This window comes from Aquarana catesbeiana, linkage group LG02, assembly GCF_042186555.1.
Source record: "Aquarana catesbeiana isolate 2022-GZ linkage group LG02, ASM4218655v1, whole genome shotgun sequence".
In the NCBI taxonomy this organism is placed as follows: Eukaryota; Metazoa; Chordata; class Amphibia; order Anura; family Ranidae; genus Aquarana; species Aquarana catesbeiana.
Genome location: NC_133325.1, coordinates 513,122,807 through 513,148,611, shown reverse-complemented (window position 1 = coordinate 513,148,611; position 25,805 = coordinate 513,122,807). Strand labels below are relative to the sequence as shown.

The window sequence follows — 25,805 nt, the reverse complement described above, 5'->3', positions numbered from 1 at the left end:
TTCTGACAAGTTTTCCTGACACCAAGAGATAAAAAGGTGATAGGAGGAAGATCCAGCACACAGCTTGCGATTGACATCCTCAGCTCTTGTTCTGTGTGCTTTGTGAAGGGGAGTGCGTCCCTTCCCTCCAGTCAGCTCTCACTGAGCTCTGCAGAGTGTTACTTCAGCTCCCTACCCCCTGCTTTCTGGAAGCTTAGACAAGCTGTATACATTTTGGATTTTGAATGGCTGTAGATAAAATAGGACTGCTGATAAACAAGTGCAACTTATGTAGGGAGATTTGTTTCATCTCTGTGTTTCACCTTAGCCCAGTCACTTCAGTGTGTATATGTATAGGTTTACAACCACTTTATTGTTGCCAGCCCAAAAAAAGTCCTGGGTGCACTCCAAAGAACTGCCTTGATAATGGTGGGCGTATGTGTGCAGGTATATACATACATATATAAACACACGAGTAGGACACCATGATCAAGACATTGATAATATATGAATCATACACTATAAATGATCTAATATTGAGGCCTCATTTTTGTCTCAAATTTAGATAGTGATAAATCACTTATAGAGATGCTGTCACTTTGTGCAGTGTCTATGGGCAAGCTGGAGAGCCACAGTAAAAATCTCTCCTGCGCTCAGGTGTCCATGAACTGAACATGTGGTGCGACCACCTAAAAAGGTATTGCCTAAGGTATTGCAGCCCTCCTTTGAACGATGGGTATTCAAGCTAGAAAAAAACTGTTTTCTGTTTTTTTCAAGCTGGAGAGCCGCCTTGCTTATCTGTTAAGCGAAGTGTAAAATCAGACCACATTTCTTGATATATGTCAGGGATAAGAAGACAGGGGTTTGAAGATCAACGGGGTAAGGGTAAGTGAATAGGAAATATTATTATTAATTGTACAGTTCAGTACACTTTTTTAAAGATCCAACCCCACAATTCCTTCTGATGCTGCTTAATTCATTGGACATAGGATCCCTACCCGTCTCTATCATGGATACAGTGGCAGTGGTTATTCTTAAACCCTGACACGTGCTCATCATATTGTATGATTTGCTTATTGAATGAAGATTCTGGCTTTGGTTCATGCTGATTAATCGGGATTCATGCTAGGTAGTAGTACAGACATCAACATCCACAGACTAATTACCCATATGGATCTTGCCAGTTCAGGCAACCTGAGGTTGATGGTTTCCCTGGATGCTAAAAATGCATTTGATTTAGTGGAATGGGAATACCTCTGGGCAGTCTTTCAGAAATTTGGATTTGGCCTTAATTTTATCGCATGGTATAAAATGGTATACTTTGCCCTGGTGGCCCAGGTGCAGACCAATGGCAATGATTAACACTTATCCCCCACATAGGGGAACAAGGCAAGGATGTCCCCTTTATACAGGTTTGTTTCCAGTGACCCTAGAGCCTCTAGCTTTTCAGATTAGAGCTACGGCTGTGGTGAAGGGCATCAGAGTTGGTCTGCTAGAAGTAAAACTATCCTTATATTCAGATTCAGATGATGACCTTCTTTATGCATTCAGCTATACGATTAATAGACACGTTTAATTTCTTTTCCGATGTTAAGATTAACTGCGATTAGTATTCCCGCTTACCCCTTCATATTCCAGCACAGAAACAAACAAACCCTTTCGATGGGTTGATATCTGGGGGTGAGGGTTGCTAAGGATGACACTAGTTATCTGGAACTTAGTTTTCACCCCTTACTTAAAAGGCACACTTAGTGATGTGGCCTTTTGGTGGCCATTACCTCCATCAGGCAGAGTTGGCGTCTATTGTATGAAGCCTTTTCTTATCTTTTATAGAGACAAGATGATTCTGTGACTAAACCCCCCTTCCTCCCCAAGGTGGTCTCTTCATTTCACATCAGTGAGAAATGCATTCTCCGCCCTTCTGTATGGCCTGCCCTGAAGCATGCCAAGGAGTTTCACTCCACTGCCAGGATATAGTCAGAGCAGTTAGCATCTAACTAGCCTCAACATCTTCCTTCAGAAAAACTGTCTATTTGTAGTCCCTGAAAGTCCCAAAAAGGGACATCCTGCTTCCTTTTCCACAATTGCTAGGTGGCTCGGGAAGCTCATTTGCAGAGCTTATGCTCTTAAGGACAGGGTTCCTATCTTCTCCCCTATCAGGGCCCATTCCACCAGATCCGTCAGTGATTTTGGACTATTTTAGCATCAAGCATCAATTTCACAGATTTGCAAAGCCACCAACTGAATTTCTGTTTATGTCTTTTCAAAAATGTTCTGGGTGTATTGCCAGGCCTCTTATAATGCAAATGTTGGCCACAAAGTGCTTTAAGCTGTACTGTCTATTTGGGCATGTAAATTCCATACTTTGGAGTATAGTACAGGATACAGGTCCTTCCCTTCTGTCCTCTGTCTTTTTATTGCTTACTAAAAAAGCTGCAGTTCCATTGAGTGGGTGAGATTATATAAGGGTTAACTGGCGTTTGTCAGTGTCCAATCACCTAATGGTAGCGACATCAAAAACAATGGTCTATGACTAGTCTTGTATCATGTGCTATACTCCTGTAATTTACAGGTTAGCCAAATCAGATGGCGTTCAGCAATTTCGGTAAAATATTTGCAGCTGCTTGGTGTAGGCATGAGTGGGATATTGTAATCTATTTTGCCTATGATGGAACCAGCCAGCAACTCCAACTATGTGCATGGCATATCAAGGGGTCTATCAGACCAATACCTCACTGACCTTTGGAATGCTTCCACATGCATTTGCGAGCCTAGGAAACCCAAAGAGAGTTGGAAAGTGTTTACCTGTGAAGCTAAGCTTAAAATAAGACCCTATTTCTGGATAAATGCTGGGGATAAGGAGGACAGGGTTTGGATGATCCAAGATATTTCTTGGGAAAAAAGGTGAGGAAAGCAGAGAAATAATTGTTTTTCCTAAAGAATTTAGTACATATTTAAGTGTTGGGCCAGAGTGTGTCTAGATATTGTGAAACAGTCTGAAGCTCATGATTAGAGATGGGCCAAACCCTGTTCGGTTTGTGGCAGAACTTTTGAACATTGCAAATGTTCGGACCCAAATAACGAACCCCATTGAACTGGAAAAATCAGAAGTGTCCATTTTGAAGGCTTATATGCAAATAATTGGGCATACAATGGTTATGGGGGTCTGGGTACGGCCCTGGGGGACGTGTATCAACAGTGGTGGCCCGTCCATAGGGGGCACACAGGCGCTGGCCCCCCCCCAAGCTGTTAAAAAAAAAAAAAGGGCCACTTTGAGAGTGACCAGACGTCGGACACGCGACGGTCTATGGGAAGCTTCCCAGCCTGCAATCAGCTGATTGCAGGCTGGGAAACTAATTTGCCCATGTTTAGGGTGTGATCGGGGCACACGCGATGCACCCACAAACACCCCCACCCTATTGTCATTTGTCTGTGCCTCAGATTGTCATACAGTAGCTGGCTATGGATTGGCGTGGTGGGGACCGGAGGAGAGGACAGTGGGCGGTGCTTTTTTCGTCACTGCAGCATCACTTCCAGTTTCCCTGCCACAGTGGGGCTGGAGTCAACTAGTGTGTGCGTGCGGTGGATTCAGAGAGACCTGAGCGGCACCTTTGAAGGTAAGTATTGGCGCTGTGGACGCTCACTGTCTTCTCTTTTCTCTGTCTCTCTGAGACCTTGCCACCTGCCCCTCCGTTCCGCACAGCCACACGCTAACTCGCTGAGTAGTTCCATGATGCCTGATTATATCCACAGCTGCCCTCGGACTGTCAGACTCAGACACCAGTCCAGGGCAGAGCGGATGCAATGCACAGCTGGACATCAGGGGAGCCTTTTTTGGGGATTCTTTGTCTTCTTCCAAGTGCCTGGATGTTGTGTGCGTATATAGCTGTAAACACTACACAATATACACACATTGTGAGTACATCTGTCCTGGGTAGTGTATACAGCTACAGTCAGGTTCATAAATATTGGGACATCGACACAATTCTAATCTTTTTGGCTCTATACACCACCACAATGGATTTGAAATGAAACAAACAAGATGTGCAGACTTTCAGCTTTAATTCAAGGGTATTTACATCCAAATCAGGTGAACGGTGTAGGAATTACAACAGTTTGTATATGTGCTTTCCACTTTTTAAGGGACCAAAAGTAATGGGACAGATTAACAATCATCCATCAAACTTTCACTTTTTAATACTTGGTTGCAAATCCTTTGCAGTCAATTACAGCCTGAAGTCTGGAACACATAAACATCACCAGACGCTGGGTTTCATCCCTGGTGATGCTATGCCAGGCCTCTACTGCAACTATCTTCAGTTCCTGCTTGTTCTTGGGGCATTTTCCCCTCAGTTTTGTCTTCAGCAAGTGAAATGTATGCTCAATCGGATTCAGGTCAGGTGATTGACTTGGCCATTGCATAACATTCCACTTCTTTCCCTTAAAAAACTGTTTGGTTGCTTGTGCAGTATGCTTCGGGTCATTGTCCAACTGCACCGTGAAGCGTCGTCCAATGAGTTCTGAAGCATTTTGCTGAATATGAGGAGATAATATTGCCCGAAACACTTCAGAATTCATCCTGCTGCTTTTGTCAGCAGTCACATCATCAATAAATACAAGAGAACCAGTTCCATTGTCAGCCATACATGCCCACGCCATGACACTACCATCACCATGCTTCACTGATGAGGTGGTATGGTTTGGATCATGAGCAGTTCCTTTCCTTCTCCGTAATCTTCTCTTCCCATCACTCTGGTACAAGTTGATCTTGGTCTCATCTGTCCATAGGATGTTGTTCCAGAACTGTGAAGGCTTTTTTAGATGTTTGGCAAACTCTAATCTGGCCTTCCTGTTTTTGAGGCTCACCAATGGTTTACATCTTGTGGTGAACCCTCTGTATTCACTCTGGTGAAGTCTTCTCTTGATTGTTGACTTTGACACACATACAACCCCTGGCAAAAATTATGGAATCACCAGTCCCTGAGGATATTCCTTCAGTTGTTTATTGTTGTAGAAAAAAAGCAGATCACAGACATGGCCAAAAACTAAAGGCATTTCAAATGGCAACTTTCTGGCTTTAAGAAACACTAAAAGAAATCAAGAAAAATAATTGTGGTGGCCCGTAACAGTTAGATTTATAGAACAAGCACAGGGAATAAATTATGGAATCACTCAATTCTGAGGAAAAAAATATGGAATCACCCTGTAAATTTTCATTACAAACACTAACACCTGCATCAGATTAAATCTGCTTGTTAGTATGTAGGTAAAGAGGGTAAATCATCACGCAGTGTTGCACAAGATGTTGGTTGTTCACAGTCGGCTGTGTCTAAAACATGGACCAAATACAAACAACATGGGAAGGTGGTTAAAGGCAAGCATACTGGTAGACCAAGGAAGACATCAAAGCGTCAAGACAGAAAACTTAAAGCAATATGCCTTGAAAACAGAAAATGTACAACAGAACAAATGAGGAACAAATAGGAGGAAACTGGAGTCAACATCTGTGACCGAACTGTAAGAAACCGCCTAAAGGAAATGGGATTTACATACAGAAAAGCTAAAAGAAAGCCATCTCTAACACCTAAACACAAAAAAACAAGGTTACAATGGGCTAAGGAAAGGCAATCGTGGACTGTGGATGATTGGATGAAGGTCATATTCAGTGATGAATGTGGAATCTGCATTGGGCAAGGTGATGATGCTGGAACTTTTGTTTGGTGCTGGAACTTTTGTTTGGTGCCGTTCCAATGAGATTTATGCAGACGACTGTCTGAAGAAAACATGCAAATTTCCACGGTCAATTATGATATGAGGCTGCATGTCAGGTAAAGGCACTGGGGAGATGGCTGTCATTAAATCTTCAATAAATGTTGCCGAGCTCACCGGTGCATTCTTTCTTTAAGGATGTTCCAAACAGTTGATTTGGCCACACCTAATGTTTTTGCTATCTGATGGGTTTGTTTTGTTTTTTTCAACCTAATGATGGCTTGCTTCACTGATAGTGACAGCTCTTTGGATCTCATATTGAGAGTTGACAGCAACAGATTCCAAATGCAAATAGCACACTTGAAATGAACTCTGGACCTTTTATCTGCTCCTTGTAAATGGGATAATGAGGGAATAAAACACAAGGGGCTTGATACAATTGTGCTCAAAAGTTTGCATACCCTGGAAGAAATTGTGAAATTTTGGCATTTATATTGAAAATATGACTAATCATGCCAAAAAACTGTCTTTTATACCCTGGAATGTTTGCCCTTGGTACAGACACAGAAGGTGGCACAGACAGGTTAAAATGGCTATTAAAGGTTAATTTCTCACATTTGGGGCTTTTTAAATCACAATTATGCCCCGTACACACGGTCGGACTTTGTTTGGACATTCCGACAACAAAATCCTAGGATTTTTTCCGACGGATGTTGGCTCAAACTTGTCTTGCATACACAGGGTCACACAAAGTTGTCGGAAAATCCGATCATTCTGAACGCGGTGACGTAAAACACGTACGTCGGGACTATAAACGGGGCAGTGGCCAATAGCTTTCGTCTCTTTATTTATTCTGAGCATGCGTGGCACTTTGACCGGTGGATTTGTGTACACACGATCGGAATTTCCGGATTTTGTTGTCGGAAAATTTTTTATCCTGCTCTCAAACTTTGTGTGTCGGAAAATCCGATGGAAAATGTCCGATGGAGCCCACACACGGTCGGAATTTCCGGCAACACGCTCCGATCGGACATTTTCCATTGGTAATTCCGACCGTGTGTACGGGGCATTAGTGTCTGTGTATAAATAATGGATGAGTTTGTTAGCTCTTACTTGGATGCCCTAAGCAAGCTAGACACTGAGCCATGAGGAGGTAGAAAAGAACAGTCAAAAGACCTGCGTAACAAAGTAATGGAACTTTATAAAGATGGAAAATGATATAAAAAAATACCCAAAGCCTTGAATATGCCAGTCAGTACTGTTTAATCCCTTATTAAGAAGTGGAAAATTCAGGGCTCTTTTGATACCAAGCCAAGGTCAGGTAGACCAAGAAAGATTGCAGCCACAACTGGCGGAAGAATTGCCCAGGATACAAAGAAAAACCCATAGGTAACCTCAGGGGAAATACAGACTACTCTCCATAAAAACGATATGGTTGTTTTTAAGGCGCACGATTCAACAATACTTGAACAAAAACGAGCTGCATGGTTAAGCTGCCAGAAGGAAGCCTTTACTGCGCCAATGCCACAAAAAAGCCCAATGAGGCATGTCAAGGTGTTGTTGATATTGTAACCAAGCTTTTTGTGGAACTTGTGCAGTATAGGCTTCTTTCTGGGAATGTGACCATGCAGCTCTTTTTTGTTCATGTATCATTGTATTGTGCTCCTTAAAAACAACGACACCATCTTTTTCCAGAGCAGCCTGTATTTCTCTTGAGGTTACCTGTGGGTTTTTCTTTGTATCCCGGACAATTCCTGTGGGATTTGTGGCTGAGATCTTTCTTGATCTACCTGACCTTGGCTTGGTATCAAGAGATCCTCAAATTTTCCATTTCTTATTAAATGATTGAACAGTACTGACTGGCATATTCAAGGCTTTGGAATTGATATCTTTCTATATCATTTTCCATCTTTGTAAAGTTTCATTACCTTGTTACGCAGGTCTTTTGATTGTATTTTATGCTCCCCATGGCTTAATATCTAGCCTGCTTAGTGCATCCATGTGAGAGATAACAAACTCATTGACTATTTATACACTGACACTAATTGTGATTTAAAAAGCCACAAATATTAAAATAACCTTTTAATAGCCATTTTAACCTGTGTGTGCCACTTTCTCTGTTAAGGCCAAACATTCCAGGGTATGTAAACTTTTCATAAGGGCCATTTGGGTAATTTCTGTTATTATGATTTTAAAATGAGCCAGAAAACTATGTGTTAATAAATGGCTTCATGTGATCACTATCCTTGAATAAAAGAGTTTTTTGGCATGATTAGTCATATTTTCAGTATAAATGCCAAAATTTCACAATTTCGGCCAAGATATGCAAACTTTTGAGCACAACTGTAGCTGCTGAAAATCCAGGACTAATTACATTTTGATATATGTCAGGCAGTCCACGGAGTCTGCAGACAGACGTACTCTCTTATCTGTCACAAAACCTCTGGCAGCACTGAATGCCCGTTCGAAAAGCATGCTGGATGCAGGGCAGCCCAGCAGCTCTATTGCATACTGGGAAAGTTCTGGCCAGTGGTCTATTCTCATGACCCAGTAACCCAATGGATCGTCAACTGGAAAGCTCTCAATATCTGTATTCACCCCTAGATAATCTCCCACCATATGATGAAGGGATGTGGAAGCTGATAGCCCTGGGCGCCGAGGACTAAAAAATTTTTTAAATGCATCACTGAGGTGGCCCCCTTCTCCACCGCTCCTCTCTTGACCATCAGAAGCCTCAAAACTACATTTTCCACCAGACTGTAACCTACTAGAGTCAGGAAAGGCATTACATAAACTCCTCTTTAAGGTGTCCTCAAGAGCTTTCATCTTCTGCTCCCTCTGTGAGGACGGGATGAGTTCCGAGACTTTCCCCTTGTAACGGTGGTCAAGGAGGGTTGTCAACCAATAGTGATCCTTTTCCTTGATGCCACGTATTCTCTGGTCCTTTCGCAGGCTTTGAAGAATGAGGGAGCCCATGCACCGCAAGTTTGTGGAGGCATGAGAAGCAGAATTCTCGGGGTCAATGAGGATTACAGTACCAGAAACGACCTCCTCCCAGCCATGTACTACTCCCAAGGATTCTGGGGATGGAAAACCATCTGTTAAGGGTTGACATATGTCTTGCTCTGCATCAATGCCTACAAAGCTGCAAGAATCCTCCTCCTCTTCCCTCTCCTCTTGTGTCTTCTGTGTCATAGGAAGAATGGTGTCTGCATAAAGCGGGCCTTGAGAGGAAAGGAAGTCCTCCTCTTCCTCCCACTGCTCTGCCTCAAGTGCCCTGTCCATAATGCCATGCAGAGTCTGCTCCAGCAGGAACACAACAGGGATTGTGTCATTGGTGCATGCATTGTCACGGCTCACCATCCTTGTGGCCTCCTCAAATGGTGACAGTACAGTATCAGCAACCATTGGTGTGGGGAAAAAAAAACAAGCTGGCCTGAGCCTCTCCTTGTGCCATACTCACACAGATACTCATTGACAGCCCTCTGCTGCATGTGCAGCTGCTGCACTGTTGCCAAAGTCGAGTTCCACCTGGTGGGCATGTCACAAATCAGGCGGTTTATGGACAGGTGGAATTCCCACTGAATATTAGCCAACCGAGCACTGGCTGTGTATGACCGCCTGAAATGGCTACAGACTCTTCTGGCCTGCTTTAGCAGCCCAACCCTAGGTACCTATTTAAAAAATGCTGCACCACCAAATTGAGGACATGTGCCAGGAAACTTTGTGTCAACTTTGCCTGTCTAAGGGCAGACAGGAGGTTTCGCATACCACCATTCCTGGCTCCAGCTGGCATGGCATGAAACACCTCTGGGCCTGCCCCTGCAGAACTGCAAGAATCTCTGCTCCGGTGTGGCTCCTGTCCCCTAGACAGGCCAGCTGAAGCACTGCATGGCACCTTTTAGCCTGACTCATTAAATATCCCCTTGGGGGTACTTGTGGTTTCTGGGACAATTCCGCAGAGGAGGGCATGGAGGAGGAGGGAGGGGGTAGAGCTGACAAATCTCACATTATCGCCACTAGCTGTATGGAGACGTGGTGGCACAAGCTGCAGCACTGAGCCCTGTCCTACAGCCTTCTGAGTTGAAAGCAGTTACCCAGTGTGCTGTGAATGAAATATATCGTCCCTGACCATGTTTGCTGGGCCACACATCAGCAGTAATGTGGACCTTGTGGCTGACTGCCCTGCCCAACAATGCCACAACATTGCCTTTCACGTGATGTTAGAGAGCTGGAATAGCCTTACGTGAAAAGAAATAGCGACTGGGAACCTGCCATTGTGGTACAGCACATTCTGCAAATTCACAGAAGGGGACAGAAACCACCAGATGCAAAGGCAGGAGTTCTAAAGCCAGCAGCTTTGACAAGCTTAAATTTAGATGCTTGGCATGTGGGTGGCAGTGACTGTATTTTTTTTCTCTGCAGCAGATGGGGCAGAGAAATTTGCTCTACAGCTGGTGGTGTGCTACTGGCAGATGTGCTGCAAGGACCTGTGACACCCTTCACTATACCATCATCCCTGTCAGTGGAGGCTGCTGAGAGGTCATGAGGTATAGCAGGGGTAGACCGGAAAGGTAAGGAGGAGCAGAATTGCACTCCTTTTTGTGTGGCTTTCAGGTGCTCTTGCCAACGGGTTGAGTGGTGGGAGGTTAAATGCCTTGTCAAGCATGTGGTATCCAAATGGCTGTGTTTTGCCATGCTTGATCTGCTTGAGGCAAAGTTTGCAAATTGCAACAGTGCGATTGGCTGCATATGTGCTAAAAAAAAGGCCCAGCCAGCCGAGCTGTGGGAAGTGGGCCGGGAGATAACATCTCCACAATCTGGTGTAATAGGGTGGCTGCTCTCTACTCTTCCATGATGGCTGCCCCTTTGGGGTTGTGCCTTACCCTCACTTTCGTTCTCTGCTCTTTCCGGCACCCAAGTTGTGTCAGGGACCTCATCATCATCATTATCATCCCCTCCATCCTCATCACTGGAGCCAACATTCTGCAAATTCATGGAAGGGGGCAGAATCCACCAGATGGAAAGGCAGAAGTTTTAGAGTCAGCAGCTTTGACAAGCTTGCATTTAGACGCTGGGCATGTAGGTGTCAGGGACTGTATTTTTTTTTTTCGCTGCAGCAGATGGGGCAGAGATATTTGCCGGCTATAGTCTACAGATGGTGGTGTGCTACTGGTAGACATGCTGCAAGGACCTGGGACACCCTGCGCTGTACCATCATCCCTGTCAGTGGAGGCTGCTGAGACATCATAAAGTATAGCAGGGGTAGAGGAGGAGCAAAATTGCGTTCCTTTTGTGTGGCTTTCAGGTACTCTTGCCAATGCGCTGAGTGGTGGGAGGTTAAATGCCTTGTTAAGCATGTGGTTCCCAAATGGCTGGTGTTTTTGCCACGCTTGAGGCAAAGTTTGCAAATTGCAAAAGTGCGATTGGCTGCACATGTGCTAAAAAAGGGGCAAACAGCTGAGCTGTGGGAAGTGGGCCGGGAGATAACAGCTTCACAATCTGGAATAGGGTGGCTGCTCTCTACTCTTCCATGATGGCTACCTCTTTGGGGTTGTGCCTCACCCTCACTATCCTCCTCTGCTCAATCCGGCTCCCAAGTCGCATCAGTGACCTCATCATCATTATCATCCCCTCCATCCTCTTTATCACGGGAGACAACTTGGAAATATACTGCGGCTGGGAGAACATGACTGCCAATTTGTTGTTTACCAGTGTTCTCCCCTCTCCGTAGGTTCATGTTCCTACCTTCCTCAACCTCAGAACCAAGATCTGGATCAAGTAATGGCTGTGCATCGTCAAGGAGAAGGTGGCTGATGCTGTGTTCAAATAACTCAGCTGACTCCTCCATGCCTGATGATGGGGCTATGGCAGGAGTAGCAGTGGACAAGGAGGCAGAATAAGCCACTCTGGCAGCTGCAGTGGACTGCGCACTAGTCTCTGCTTGGGTGATGGAGGGTGGGGAAGATGATGATGGTTTAGTAAACCAGTCCACCACCTCCTCTGCATGCTGTGACTGGATGGCATGGACAACATCACTAAACAGAGGATCCTCGACCTGAACTGTTCCTCCAACCCTAATCATGAACCTCATTTATAACAGCGCTGCTGAAAAATTCCAGTGCATAAATAACAGTGAAACATACACAAATTTAAAATGAGACAAATATGCTCACTCAATAAATAAATATAAATGTTTCAATTCTAGTAATATGTCAGTGATCTGCAGCAGAGATGACCAGATCTGTGTGGCTACACATAGAAACTGAGACCAGGCTATATATATATATATATATATATATATATATATATATATATATATATATATATATATATATTAAAGTAAATGCCAAAGTAACAGAAAAACTAACGCTATACAATATGTACAAGATGAGGAACATGGGTGACAGGGAATAACAGATGCAAGAAGCGGGGGAATTAGGACTGAGATCAGGAACAATGGGAGCATATGTAAGGCAGCAGGGCTAGTGCAATATCTGGATCAGGTTCAGGAGCAGCAGCTGGATAAATGAAAACAGCAAAACAACGAGAGAGGCCGTACTGACCTAGTGCATTATCATAACTAAATTTTTATTAAGTAAAACAAGTGGGTACTCACAAACACATGTTTAACATAAGCATGTCTAGAGACACAGACGAGACCGTCTCCAATACACCATACTCAGCTGATGGATGGCATGGGAAGAAACGTCTAAACGTCCATAGATTCTAATGCATTTCTAGGGTCAGGCCCTCTTCCTCAGAGCTCGGTCTCTGTGTCAAAAACGTGTTTTTGAGTACCCACTTGTTCTACTTTTTTTTTTTTTTATCTCAATAAATCTACTTTCTTAATAAAGATTTTGTTATGATAATGCACTAGGTCAGTGCGCACTCTCTCTTGTTTTGTAGTTTGTGCAGGGATATCAACAGTCCTAAGAGGGCAGCAAGAGGTGTGTGCTCTGAGCTTGCAAGATCAAGCTGGGAGGAGAGTCCATTTTACCCCTAAGCACCACTAAGCACCACACCTGAGCGAGGATGTGTGTTTTAAGTTATGCTTAGATGGAAACAGCATCAGAATTAGCACAGCAAGCAAATCAAAACACTGACCCAAGGTGACCTAGCAGAGGAGAGACTAAAGTACCCTCCCGGAAGCCAGCTCAGGTCAAGACTGAAACTGCTGGCTGCTGGAAGACATCCACTGGTGGACACTGGAAATACAAAGTTCCACTCAGGACACCACCATGCCACTAGCAGGTGATTCAGGTCCTGACAGTGTCCCTAAAGGAGTTGTAAAGGCAGAAGGTTTTTTTTTTATCTTAATGCATTCTATGCATTAAGATGAAAAACCTTCTGTGTGTAGCAGTCTCCCCAGCACCCTCTAATACTTACCTGAGCCCCAGCTCCCTTCAGCGATGTCCACGAGTGTCTTAGCTGTCCGGGACTCTCCTTCTGATTGGCTGAGACAGAGCAGCAGCGCCATTGGCTCCCATGCCTGTCAATCAAAGTCAGCTAGCCAATAATGGGAGAGAGAGGACTGGTCGGGGCTCCGTGTCTGAATGGACACACAAAGCTGTGACTTGGCTCGGTTTCCCCATAGCAGGTTGCTTGCTGCGGGGGCACGCGACAAGAGGGAGGGGCCAGGAGAGTCGAAGAGGGACCCAAGAAGAGGAGGAGTCCGGGCTGCTCTGTGCAAAACCAACTGCACAGAGGAGGCAAGTATAACATGTTTGTTTTTGTTTTTTTTTAAAAGGAGACTTTACAATCACTTTAAGTTATATAAAAAGTATAATGTCCATATAAAAATTTATAGTGACCATACAGTATAAAAAATATAAAAATGTATTTCTAAATCCAAATGTCTATGCAGTGTGATAATAGAATAACAGGATAAATAGTCCACCATGGTCCCTTCACCACACTCTTGGAATCGTACTTACCGCATGTGTTTCCATTACGGAAAAGGCAGACACAATTTGTGTAAACACAGGCCAGATAAGGGATCGACCTGTGAAACACCTAGGTTGTTTATGTAATTTAAGGACAGATTACTGGTATTGGAATGTCTATATTTATTTATTGATTGAGCATTTTTTGTCACATATTTGTGTGTGTCCTATACTTTCCTATCCTATCCTATACTATTTCCTATACCGGAATCAGTCAGCTAATTGGACTATGTGTATGGTATAGCAAGGGGTCTGGCAGACCAATACCTCCCTATAGATCGGAAAGATTCCACATGATCCTACTTAGCCTGGGAATTCCAAGTGTACACTGGTCCAATAAAAGTGAAATAATATGGGCTGCATGTATTGAGGAAAGATCTCTGTGGATGAGCTAGAAGTAATCTAAAAAGCTATACATTTCACGTTTAGGAAAGTAAAAGTTGAAGTTCCCGGTTCCACACATCTACCAGCTCATGTTCACAAAATAGTATTTTCTGTCCCTATTAAAAAGGTTAAGGCAAAGCAAGCTTGGATACTAAGCAGGTTGGATCCAATTAGGGCCATCTTTAATATTGATTGGACCCTGGGCAAAAATGTTCTTGCCCCCCACCCCCCCATGCAGTTTCGCTCTCGATCTGCTCTTGAAACATACAATAAATAGCAGCTAGACTCAAAATCCATTTACTGAATCAGATCAGGCAGCGATTGTGATTGGTTGCCAGAGTTTACAAAGTATCATTACCGCTCACTGACTGGTTGCTAGAGGTTACAGCACACTTTACGGCTCACTGATTAGTTGTTAGAGGTTACAGCACATGATTTCTGCTTGTTGATTGGTTGCTAGAGATTACTGTACATCATTACTGCTAACTGGAGGTTACAGCACATCATCTCCTCACTGCCTGCATACCATGGACTGGGGAGGTGAGGGGACCCATTAATAGACAGAAAACTCCTAGGGATCCTAGGACTCCTGGGATCAGTGGCAGTGCTGAGGGGAGGGGAGGGTGTGATCAATGGCAATGCTAACTTTTTTTTACCGACTACCAATATAAAGAGCAGTTTCAACACTGGCCACCAATGTAATAGGGGTTTACACTGACCACTAATGTAACAGAGGTTTACACTGACCACTAATGTAATAGAAGCATTCACAGTAACCACCAATGTAAGGAGGGGTTTACACTGACCACAAATGTAAGGGGGACATTTACACTGGCCACCAGTGTGAATGAAAGGATTCTACACCAAACACCAATGTAATGAGAAAATTTACACTGACCACCAATGTAACTGAGACATTTAGCCTGCGTTCACATTTTTGTGTGTCAGGAACGCATGCAAAATCGTTTTCCTGACACCACAGAAATGTGCTGCCCTTTAGCAGATACACAGCAGTACCATTAATTGTTAATGACACCCTCACGCATCTGCTGACATGTGCCTTGACTCCGTGTGATTTTAAAAAAAGGTTTGGGACTTTCTTCCGCATTTGTAGAGCATAGAGCAGCCCATTGAAATTAATGGGCTGCCCTACACGCTACCTACATGTTTATCTACCCTGTCAGTACACCTTTGCTTTCTTAAAACCCATGCTAACCTCTGCTGAATGACTGATAACGTTCTTGCCACATACATACCTTGAGTTTGTTTTTTTGCTCACAGACCCCTTCCACCTACAGACTCCTTCTTCTCTCCAGGAGTTAAACCATTAGGTCTGAATACCATAATGGGTGGCGGTGGATATTTCTTTCTGACTGATAAGTCCTGTTTGTAACCCCACTATATAACCCCACTTGTAAAATGTAAAAACTATTCTAATAATTTTACATAACGCAGCAACATCCACACATAGACACCCAACGTTGGAAAGGATTTATTCTTTTAGAGCTTTTAGTATCCCTATGTTTCTCTTCTCCCTCAATTATGTGAGCTAATGTGATCCCAGTGCAGAGGGAGAGGGGCACAGGAGGGGAAAACAAGGATGCTATGGAGGCAACAGACATCATCCTTATCAACCGATGACGTCATTGGTTGTTAGGATGCCAGTGTCTAGAAAGTCGTAATGGTGGATAATAAAAACCCTTGGCATTTTGTAATTAAAAGGCATGCTTGATCTACCTGCTGGCTTGTATACAATTTTTGATACATTTTTAGGCATTTTGCCAAGGCACCCCTGAAGAAACCTCAAGGCACCCTGTTTGAAAAAGGCTGCTCTAGATGATAGCTGCTGGTTATTCTAGTTATGGTAGTACTGACAGGGATATCAGGAGCTCTGCAAAAGCATGTCTCTTTATTCTTTCATGCCAATCTACCCCCTCCCCCTCTCCACATTTTATTGGGTTTTTTTTTGGTTCTTTACAACAGTTTAAGAATGGGGTTCTGGGTAGCTGAAAAACAGGTATACTAAGACTGGGCTATAAAGTTCTTCCCATTACAGACCATAGCATCTTTTAACAAGATCCAGGCAAGTCATTATTGGGATCTACTTTTACTTAGTCTTGATCATAAGCAGTTGGCTTGGACACAATAGGGTGATTTACTAAAGCCAAATAAGCTATTCACTTTGAAATAGAATTTTTTTACTGTGCTAGGAAATTTTGCCTTAGCTTAACCACTTGCCTACTGGGCACTTTTACCCCCTTCCTGCCCAGGCCACATTTCAGCTTTCAGCACTGTCACACTTTAAATGACAATTGTGTGGTCATGCAACACTGTACCCATATGACATTTTTATCATTTTTTTTGCATAGAGCTTTCTTTTGGTGGGGTTTAATAACCACTAGGTTATATATTTTTTTGCTAAATAAACAGAAAAAGACTGAAAATGTTGAGAAAAAAGTTTTTCATAGTTTACATAGTTACATAGTAGGTGAGTTTGAAAAAAGACACACGTCCATCAAGTCCAAACCATGTGTGTGATTATATGTCAGTATTACATTGTATAACCCTATATGTTGCAGTCGTTCAGGTGCTTATCTAATAGTTTCTTTAAACTATCAATGCTCCCTGCTGAGACCACCGCCTGTTGAAGGGAATGCCACATCCTTGCCGCTCTTATGGTAAAGAACCCTCTACGTAGTTTAAGGTTAAACCTCTTTTCTTCTAATTTTAATGAGTGGCCATGAGACTTGTTAAACTCCCTTCTGGAAAAAAGTTTTATCCCAATTGTGGGGTCACCAGTATGGTATTTGTATATTGAAATCATATCCCCTCTCAAGCGTCTCTTCTCCAGAGAGAATAAGTTCAGTGCTCGCAACCTTTCCTCATAACTAATATACTCCAGACCCTTTATTAGCCTTGTTGCCCTTCTTTGTACTTGCTCCATTTCCAGTACATCCTTCCTGAGGACTGGTGCCCAGAACTGGACAGCATACTCTGGGAACAGTCGCACCAGAGTCTCGTAGAGCGGGAGAATTATCGTTTTATCTCTGGAGTTTATCCCCTTTTTAATGCATGCCAATATTCTGTTTGCTTTGTTAGCAGCAGCTTGGCATTGCATGCCATTGCTGAGTCTATCATCTACTAGGACCCCCAGGTCCTTTTCCATCCTAGATTCCCCCAGAGGTTCTTCCCCCAGTGTATAGATTGCCTTCATATTTTTACCACCCAAATGCATTATTTTACATTTTTCTACATTGAACCTCATTTGCCATGTAGTTGCCCACCCCATTAATTTGTTCAGATCTTTTTGCAAGGTTTCCACATCCTGCGGAGAAGTTATTGCCCTGCTTAGCTTAGTATTGTCCGCAAATACAGAGATTGAACTGTTTACCCCATCCTCCAGGTCATTTATGAACAAATTAAATAGGATTGGTCCCAGCACAGAACCCTGGGGGACCCCACTACCCACCCCTGACCATTCCGACTCCTCCCCATTTACCACCACCCTCTGAACTCGCCCTTGTAGCCAGTTTTCAATCCATGTACTCACCCTATGTTCCATGCTAACGGACCTTATTTTGTACAGTAAGCGTTTATGGGGAACTGTGTCAAATGCTTTTGCAAAATCCAGATACACCACGTCTACGGGCCTTCCTTTATCTAAATGGCAACTCACCTCCTCATAGAAGGTTAATAGATTGGTTTGGCAAGAACGATTCTTCATGAATCCATGCTGATTACTGCTAATGATACTGTTCTCTTTACTATCATCCCCTCCAAGAATTTACAAACTATTGATGTTAGGCTAACTGGTCTGTAATTCCCAGGGATGTATTTTGGGCCCTTTTTTAAATATTGATGCTACATTGGCTTTTCTCCAATCAGCTGGTACCATTCCAGTCAGTAGACTGTCAGTAAAAATTAGGAACAATGGTCTGGGAATTTCTTGACTGAGTTCCCTAAGTACCCTCGGATGCAAGCCATCTGGTCCCCGTGATTTATTAATGTTAAGTTTTCCAAGTTTAATTTTAATTCTGTCCTCTGTTAACCTTGGAGGTGCTTCCTGTGATGTGTCATGAGACTAAACACTGCAGTTTTGGTTACTGAAGCCCCCTGATTCCCTCAAGAAGACTGAGGAGAAGAATAAATTCAATACCTTCGCCATCTCCCCATCCTTTGTAACCAGATGTCCTTCCCTATTCTTTATGGGGCCAATATGGTCTGTCCTCCCTTTTTTACTGTTTACATACTTAAAGAATTGCTTGGGATTTTTTTTGCTCTCCTCTGCTATGTGTCTTTCATGTTCTATCTTAGCCGTCCTTATTGCACCCTTACATTTCTTGTTGCATTCTTTATAAAGTCTGAATGCTGATGATGATTCCTCTACCTTGTATTTTTTGAAGGCCTTCTCCTTTGCTTTTATATGCATTTTTACATTGGAGTTAAGCCATCCAGGACTTTTGTTAGCTCTTTTAAATGTATTAACCAATGGAATGCATTGGCTAATTCCCTTATTTAATATGCTCTTAAAGCAAACCCATCTCTCCTCCGTGTTCTTTGTTCCCAAGATTTTATCCCAATTTTGAACATTAATAAAGTGGATGTAAACCCAATGTCATCCTTTCTAAACTACTGCCATAGGGGTTATCTATAAGGATATGCATGCCTCCTGCATGTATCTTTACCTGTCAAATGTCTCCCCTCTGTCTGTTATGAGAGCTGAAAAACTGCAGATTCTGTGGGTGGGTCTGTTGTCTGGAGCTCGGTGGGTGGAGTCGTGATGTCAGACTCCCCGCCCACCTCTACACTCCCCTTGTCAATATGCATTTTCTCCTGTGCATTTCTAACTGAACTTCTGCTATGATCTCTAATATCCAGTGAAAAGACAGGAAAGTAACCACATGACTTCAGCATGCCAAATCATGCTGAGGTGTGGAACAGCCAATCCTTGCAGAGCTGCTGAAGAAAGGAGTGGGGGGAGGGAATTAAATAATCATGCATGTGTCTTAGGCTGTCACTCACAGCAAGGGGGAGTATTTGACAAAGTTTTTGTCAGTTTGTCAAGATTTTTCTCACTGAACAATAAAAGGGGATTGCTCAGAGATGGATTAACTCTGTGTGGCAAGACTGGGCTCAAATGATAGGAAATCTTATACTCTACAGTGGGCATCACTAAATGGCGTCCCGCGGTCCGCGTCCGGCCCGAGCTGCTGCTCTTTCTGGACTGCCACGATCATGCCATTCAGTCACTGCTTTTGTCCCCAGCCTCCTCCGCTGTCATTACAGTAGAGAGGAGCGGGAGGCGGGACAATTCTGGACTGGGGGCGGGATCCGCACTGCGTGGAGAGAGGTAGCTGCCTGTCACGATAATCGGCAGGTAATTGGCTGCTAGGAGGCGGTCCTAGCAGCCGATCACCAGTAAACTAATATGAACAGTTAACGCGGCAGCTCCCGCGCCCCGCCCCGCCCAGTGCTGCTGTGCCTTCAGTTTAGGATTGTCCCGCCTCCTGCTCTGTGTGGGGGTGATATGTGAAGGGGCAATATTGTGTGGGGGGATATGTGAAGGGGCAATGCTGTGTGGGGGGATATGTGAAGGGGCAATGCTGTGTGGGGGGATATGTGAAGGGGCAATGCTGTGTGGGGGGGATATGTGAAAGGGGCAATGCTGTGTGGGGGGATAAATGGGGGGGCAATGCTGTGTGGGGGGGATATGTGAAGGGGGACAATGCTGTGTGGGGGGATATGTGAAGGGGGCAATGCTGTGTGGGGGGGACATGTGAAGGGGGGCAATGCTGTGTGGGGGGGATATGTGAAGGGGCAATGCCGTGTGGGGGGGATATGTGAAAGGGGCAATGCTGTGTGGGGGGATATGTGAAGGGAGGCAATGCTGTGTGGGGGGATATGTGAAGGGGGCAATGCTGTGTGGGGGGGATATGTGAAGGGGAAATGCTGTGTGGGGTGATATGTGAAGGGGGGCAATGCTGTGTGGGGTGATATTTGAAGGGGGCAATGCTGTGTGGGGTGATATGTGAAGGGGGCAATGCTGTGTGGGGTGATATGTGAAGGGGGGCAGTGCTGTGGTGAGGAAGATGTGAAGGGGACAAGCAGCTGCACACAAAATAAAGTGCTGTACAAAAAAAGTGTAGGTGTACCATTAACTCTTAAACGCAAGGTGCAATTTTCTGCACATGGAAATTGCATGGTACAAACGCACCATGCAGTCTCCATGTGGCTGCATTTTTAAAAAGGTGCCAGGATTTTTTCCCAGCAGAAAACGCAGGCACAGCAGCCCATTCAAATAAATGGACTGTAGTACCTGCACAGCTGGGCTGTGATGTAAAGAATCTGAGTCATCGCACAAAACTGCGATTCAGACCTCGGCTGGAAGAAATTTTTACTAATCGGACCTCCATGAATTTTAATTCAATACCCCTGCTCTACAGTATGATATCAAAAAAAAAAATTCGGGTTTACATCCACTTTAAGTTTGATATAAAATTTTGCAAACGGGTAGTTTTTCTCCTTCATCCCAAGTTTGATATAAAATTTTGCAAACGGGTAGTTTTTCTCCTTCACTGATAGGCTGCAATGATGGGCACTGATGAGGAGGCACTGATAGACTGCACTGATTAGGGGGCACTGATGAGGCTGCACTAATAGGTGGCACTGATGGGCACTGATTTCAATAATCAGGTCTAAAGTATAGAACAGAAGGTGCATCAAAGCTTGTTCCCGAAAAGCCTTTGGAACTTTCATTAATAGAGTTCCAGGTTTTAAAGATTGTAGTGACAGCATCGTTGTACAATTTGTTGGGTTGTTGTTGTTGTAATAAGGCAGCACTTAAGGCTAGTTGGAGATCAGATGTGAGAGCTGAACATTCAGTTTGGAGCCAGAATGAATCAGAAGAAGTGTACCTCCAGTGTTTGGCCTGCTCTAAAATCATGACTTAATATTTTGTAATATCACAAACTCCCATTTCTGCATGACTAGTTGAGAAGAATAGTATATAATTTTGGATTCATAGTTTCTTGTGTCCCCAGATAAAGGAATTTAATAATGTTTAAAGTTTCTGCAAATGGGATAGGAGCATGGGAAACAGTAAGATCCTAAACATCATATATAGAATGTGGTAGGAGAAATCGCTTACCTAAAGTGGTTAAGCCACTTAGTGTTCTTTATACAATTCCCTCTATTACATTAAATAACGTGTCCCAGTGTATGTGTATTTTTTTTGTAAATAAGCCGCTATATACCTTATTTTATAGCCGCTCACATGACCGGCAGCCTCTCTCAATCTGACAGCTACAGCGGGAGGGGTGGAGAAACCCCCGCTGACGTCACCCGGGAGGAGGAAAGGAGAGGAGGAGAGAGGGGGCTGGTCATGTGAGCACCGAGCGATGCTACGAAAAAGGTATACAGCGGCTTTAAAAAAAAAAAAAAAAACATAAACTAGGGACATTGTTTAATATAACAGAGGGGATTGTAGAAAGAACTTTGCCTTATGATAACAGCAGGAGGGGAGGGCTGGGGAGCTGACGTAGCTGACAGGCAGGGAAGGAAGGGCAGAGAGGAGGACAGAGGAGAGCTGCGGATGATGGAGGCACGTAAACTGACCAGTGTCGGGGCTCAGCAGCCATGATAAACTGTGGTCAGTTTACAGGGGGAGGACAGAACCAGGCAGGATCAGCCAGGTATTTTAGGTGATACAAGGGGCCAAATGACACAGCGCAAGCACTGTGCTGTTGTTCGTGCTTTAAAGAAACAGGATCCAGTTTTTTTATTTAGGGTAACAAACACTTTAAAGTAATTGTAAAGGCAGAACATATTTTTTTACCTGACTGCATTCTATACAGTCAGATAAAAAACCTTTTGTATGCAGCTTTCCCCGCAGCTCCCCCTAAATGTATATCTGAGCCTAATCTTGATCTAGTGATGTACATGACAGCCAAAGCTACCTTGGGTCTCTTGCTCCTGATTGTGAGCGGAGGTGAGACCAAGTCCCGCTCTGAGTGTTTTATGGATACTCAGAAAGGGGCTTAGGATTAAGTGGCTTGTTGTGGGGACACTTAACGGAGGGTGGAGCCAGGGAAGCACTGGCGGGAGACTCAAGAAGAGGAGAATTGGGCTGCTCTGTGAAAACCATTGCACAGAGCAGGTAAGTGTAACATGGTTGGTGTTTTAAAACAAAAAAAATAGCCTTTACTATTACTTTAAGACTATGCAGCATGCTCAAGAAGAGTAGGTAGACTGCAAATCATTGCTAATTTTATTAAGTTTTATAAACAGAGTAGTATAGTTGAGATGAAGAAGACATAGGAGCCCGTGTAAAATGAACCATGTGTGAAATCTGAAACTTAGTAGAGGGCCCCAATCCAATAGCCAACATGTGTGATTTGAAAAAAAATCTACTTTTTTAAGGAGATATCTCCAAATTTTTCAAGTATACATTGTAAGGGGAATGGAATTATAAAGGATCAGCCAAGGAAATGTATATGTCGTCAACGCAAAGGCCAATTTTATACTGTACATCACCAGTCTTAATTCCCGACGTTTGCATATTGGAATTGATGTTTCCCTAGTGGTTCCATAAATAAGTAACGGGGAACAGGGGCATCCCTTTCAGGTGTCATTAGTAATCATAAATTGAATGGAGAGAAAACTAGCTGTCCACACCCTAGCACTGGGAAGCGTGTAAAGTGCTTGGATAGCTGAACATATGACTGGTGAGGCCAATTTTTGTGAGAACAGCTTTGAGATCGAACACCTTCTCTGTATCCAAGAAAAGAAGTAGAGAAGGCATTAGATGATGCTCAGCCCATTGTAGAAGATCAATAAATCTTTTAGTGCCATCCGAGGATTGTCATATAGCAACAAATCCCTCCTGGTCAGCATGGACCAGTGGGGGAGTAAGTTCCGATACTCGACTTGCAATATGTTTGGTGTAGAATTTCATATTGATGTTTAAGAGAGAGATTGGGTGGAAATTACCGGATTGTCTCACGGTTTACCTGGCTTGGGGATGGTCACAATAAGCACCTCAAGAGAATCTTTAGGTCATGTCCCCTCATGTGTGGTTAAAAGAGTTACATAAGTAAGGTAGAAGTGAGTAGATCAGTATAAGTTTTATAATATTCATTGTAGAACACATCAGGGCCTGGAGTCTTGTGTAATGCCCCGTACACACGGTCGGACTTTGTTCGGACATTCCGACAACAAAATCCTAGGATTTTTTTCGACGGATGTTGGCTCAAACTTGTCTTGCATACACACGGTCACACAAAGTTGTCGGAAAATCCGATCGTTCTAAACGCGGTGACATAAAACACGTACGTCGGGACTATAAACGGGGCAGTGGCAAATAGCTTTCATCTCTTTATTTATTCTGAGCATGCGTGGCACTTTGTCCGTCGGATTTGTGTACACACGATCGGAATTTCCAACAACGGATTTTGTTGTCGGAAAATTTTATATCCTGCTCTCAAACTTTGTGTGTCGGAAAATCCGATGGAAAAATGTGTGATGGAGCCTACACACGGTCGGAATTTCCGACAACAAGGTCCTATCCCACATTTTCCTGCAATCACCCTTGCAATCCTGCAATCACCCTTTTAACCTCTTACTTTGTAAATGAAGCAGAAATAATTTTGAACTTATGGAAGATGTACAGCATCCAAAAACCTTTTGTATGGTTACCACTGTAGGGGGGAGGTTGGAACCAGAAGTCTGAAGATTATAAAGATCAGATTAGAAATTATGGAACTGATTAGCTATCTGTACAGGGTTTAAAGTGTATTACTGTTATGAGGTTTGAGGAAAGGGATTTTAGATTTCCCTTGAGTGTAAAAGGTAAGACGTTGCCTTATTATGGTTATTAAACTTATTAAGAAATCCTAGCAGGAACTAAGTTGATAACTCGAGTTATGTAGTTCTGATTTGAGTTTCAGATTTGATCTCTTCCTTATAAACAGCATTAGTAAGTATAGAAGTGTTGAGTCTCCAGATCATAGATACGCTGTTTGTAAAAAGGTTCATGGCGTATGGTGTGTTACCCTTAGTAATTTACTGTAAGGTGTATTCACATTTAAGGGCGAGATCAATCCTTCAATAAATGGGTTTGGGTGTTGGAATAGAAAGCATAATCTTTCTCAAAGCCATGCAAACAGCGCCATTCATGCATCATAGAAGTCTCCTGATGGGAGAAGTGATGATAATGTTGTGGAACTCTTTCTTGCTGTATTAGAAGAATCTATAGAATCTATAGAGACTTCAGCAACTGTGTTGCAATCACCACGTAATATTATAGGTTTATCTTTATATACCGGTAGTTGGAGTTTTTGTAGAAGAGTCTCATAAAATTCTTCCTGACATTCATTAGGTGTATAGACATTAACAGTTTTTATGTAGTGTTCATTAAAGGAATCGGAAAGAATAATAAATCTGCCATGGACATCTTCCTCAAGGTTCTGGAGTTGAAATAAAAAATGCAATCTTTTATTGCATTCATCCCCCCTTACCTTTTAGCATTTGCGTTAGCTAATAAATAGTGGGAGAATTTGGCATGGTGGCATTTAGGGGCTTTAAGGCTATGAAAATGAGTTTCACATGTACATGCACTGTGAAGTATTTTGCATATTTGTAAAGGGGCTTATTTTCATAGTATAGCCCTCTAGTATGTGCTATTCAGCCACTTGGCATTGAGGGAGGTTATCTTTAGCACCATATATTTAAGTAGGGGGTGCTGGAAAAGGTACATGAAGGGCAGGGACACCAAGGAGGATTACCACACAGCAAGTTAGGATCATCAATTTAAACCTAGACATACATTTTAAGGAGCAAGTATCTAGTACTGGTACAAAGAAAAACAAGTGGAACGAGAAAAAAACAACAAGAAACACTACAACAGCAGCATACACCATTCCTGGGGTAAAGTAAAATACAGTGTGCTATCCCTGCAGAGGAATAGGGCGTACACACGGTCGGACTTTGTTCGGACATTCCGACAACAAAATCCTAGGATTTTTTCCGACTTATTTTGTCTACACACGGTCGCACAAAGTTGTCGGAATTTCCAATCGCCAACCACGCGGTCACGTACACCACGTACGACGAGACTAGAAAAGGCCGGTTCAGAACCAAGCGCGGCACCCTTTGGGCTCCTTTTGCTAATCTCGTGTTAGTAAAAGTTTGGTGAGAGACGATTCGCGCTTTTTCAGACTCGTGGTTTTCAGATCGTTTTCTGACGTTCAGTTTGTGCTTGTGGGTTTGTATCTGCTCTTCAGTGCGTGCAAGCAAGTTCCGCGTGACTTAGTCATTGTATTCTTGTTCGTTCGTTACTGTTTTTCAGTTCGCTCTTCACAGGTCTTGCTGTTCTTCAGTGCGTTCTGTTACTTCGTTCTGAGCAGCCGACCGTTTTCCAGCCATGTTTCATATGCGTACTCCTCGTAGAGTTCGTGCTGTGCGGGGGCTTGGTGTTGGGGTCCTGACCTTGACACAAGTCCAGTCCATGAACAGGGTGGGGAGGAGTTCATGGACCAAGAATTGGTTGCTTCAGCGTGATCAGTTCTCTCATATGCCTTTGCTCCGTGAGATCCGTGAGAATAATCCTGAGGATTTCAGGAACTTTCTCAGGATGACGGACCCCGTGTTTCACCGTTTGTTGGCTTCGCTGACCCCCTATATCAGCAGGCAGGATACCTGCATGAGGCAAGCCATCACTCCGGAGCAGAGGTTGGTCGCTACCCTGCGATATTTGGCCACAGGGAGAAGTCTGCAGGACTTGAAGTTCTC

At 43.6% G+C, this 25,805-nt stretch overlaps 1 protein-coding gene across 1 annotated transcript in view; it reads left to right on the top strand.

Annotated features, from left to right (window-relative positions):
- The window catches only part of LOC141128475 (C4b-binding protein alpha chain-like), a gene marked incomplete in the record, with an annotated part of 860,616 nt that overhangs the window by 126,297 nt on the left and 708,514 nt on the right, over window positions 1-25,805 (top strand).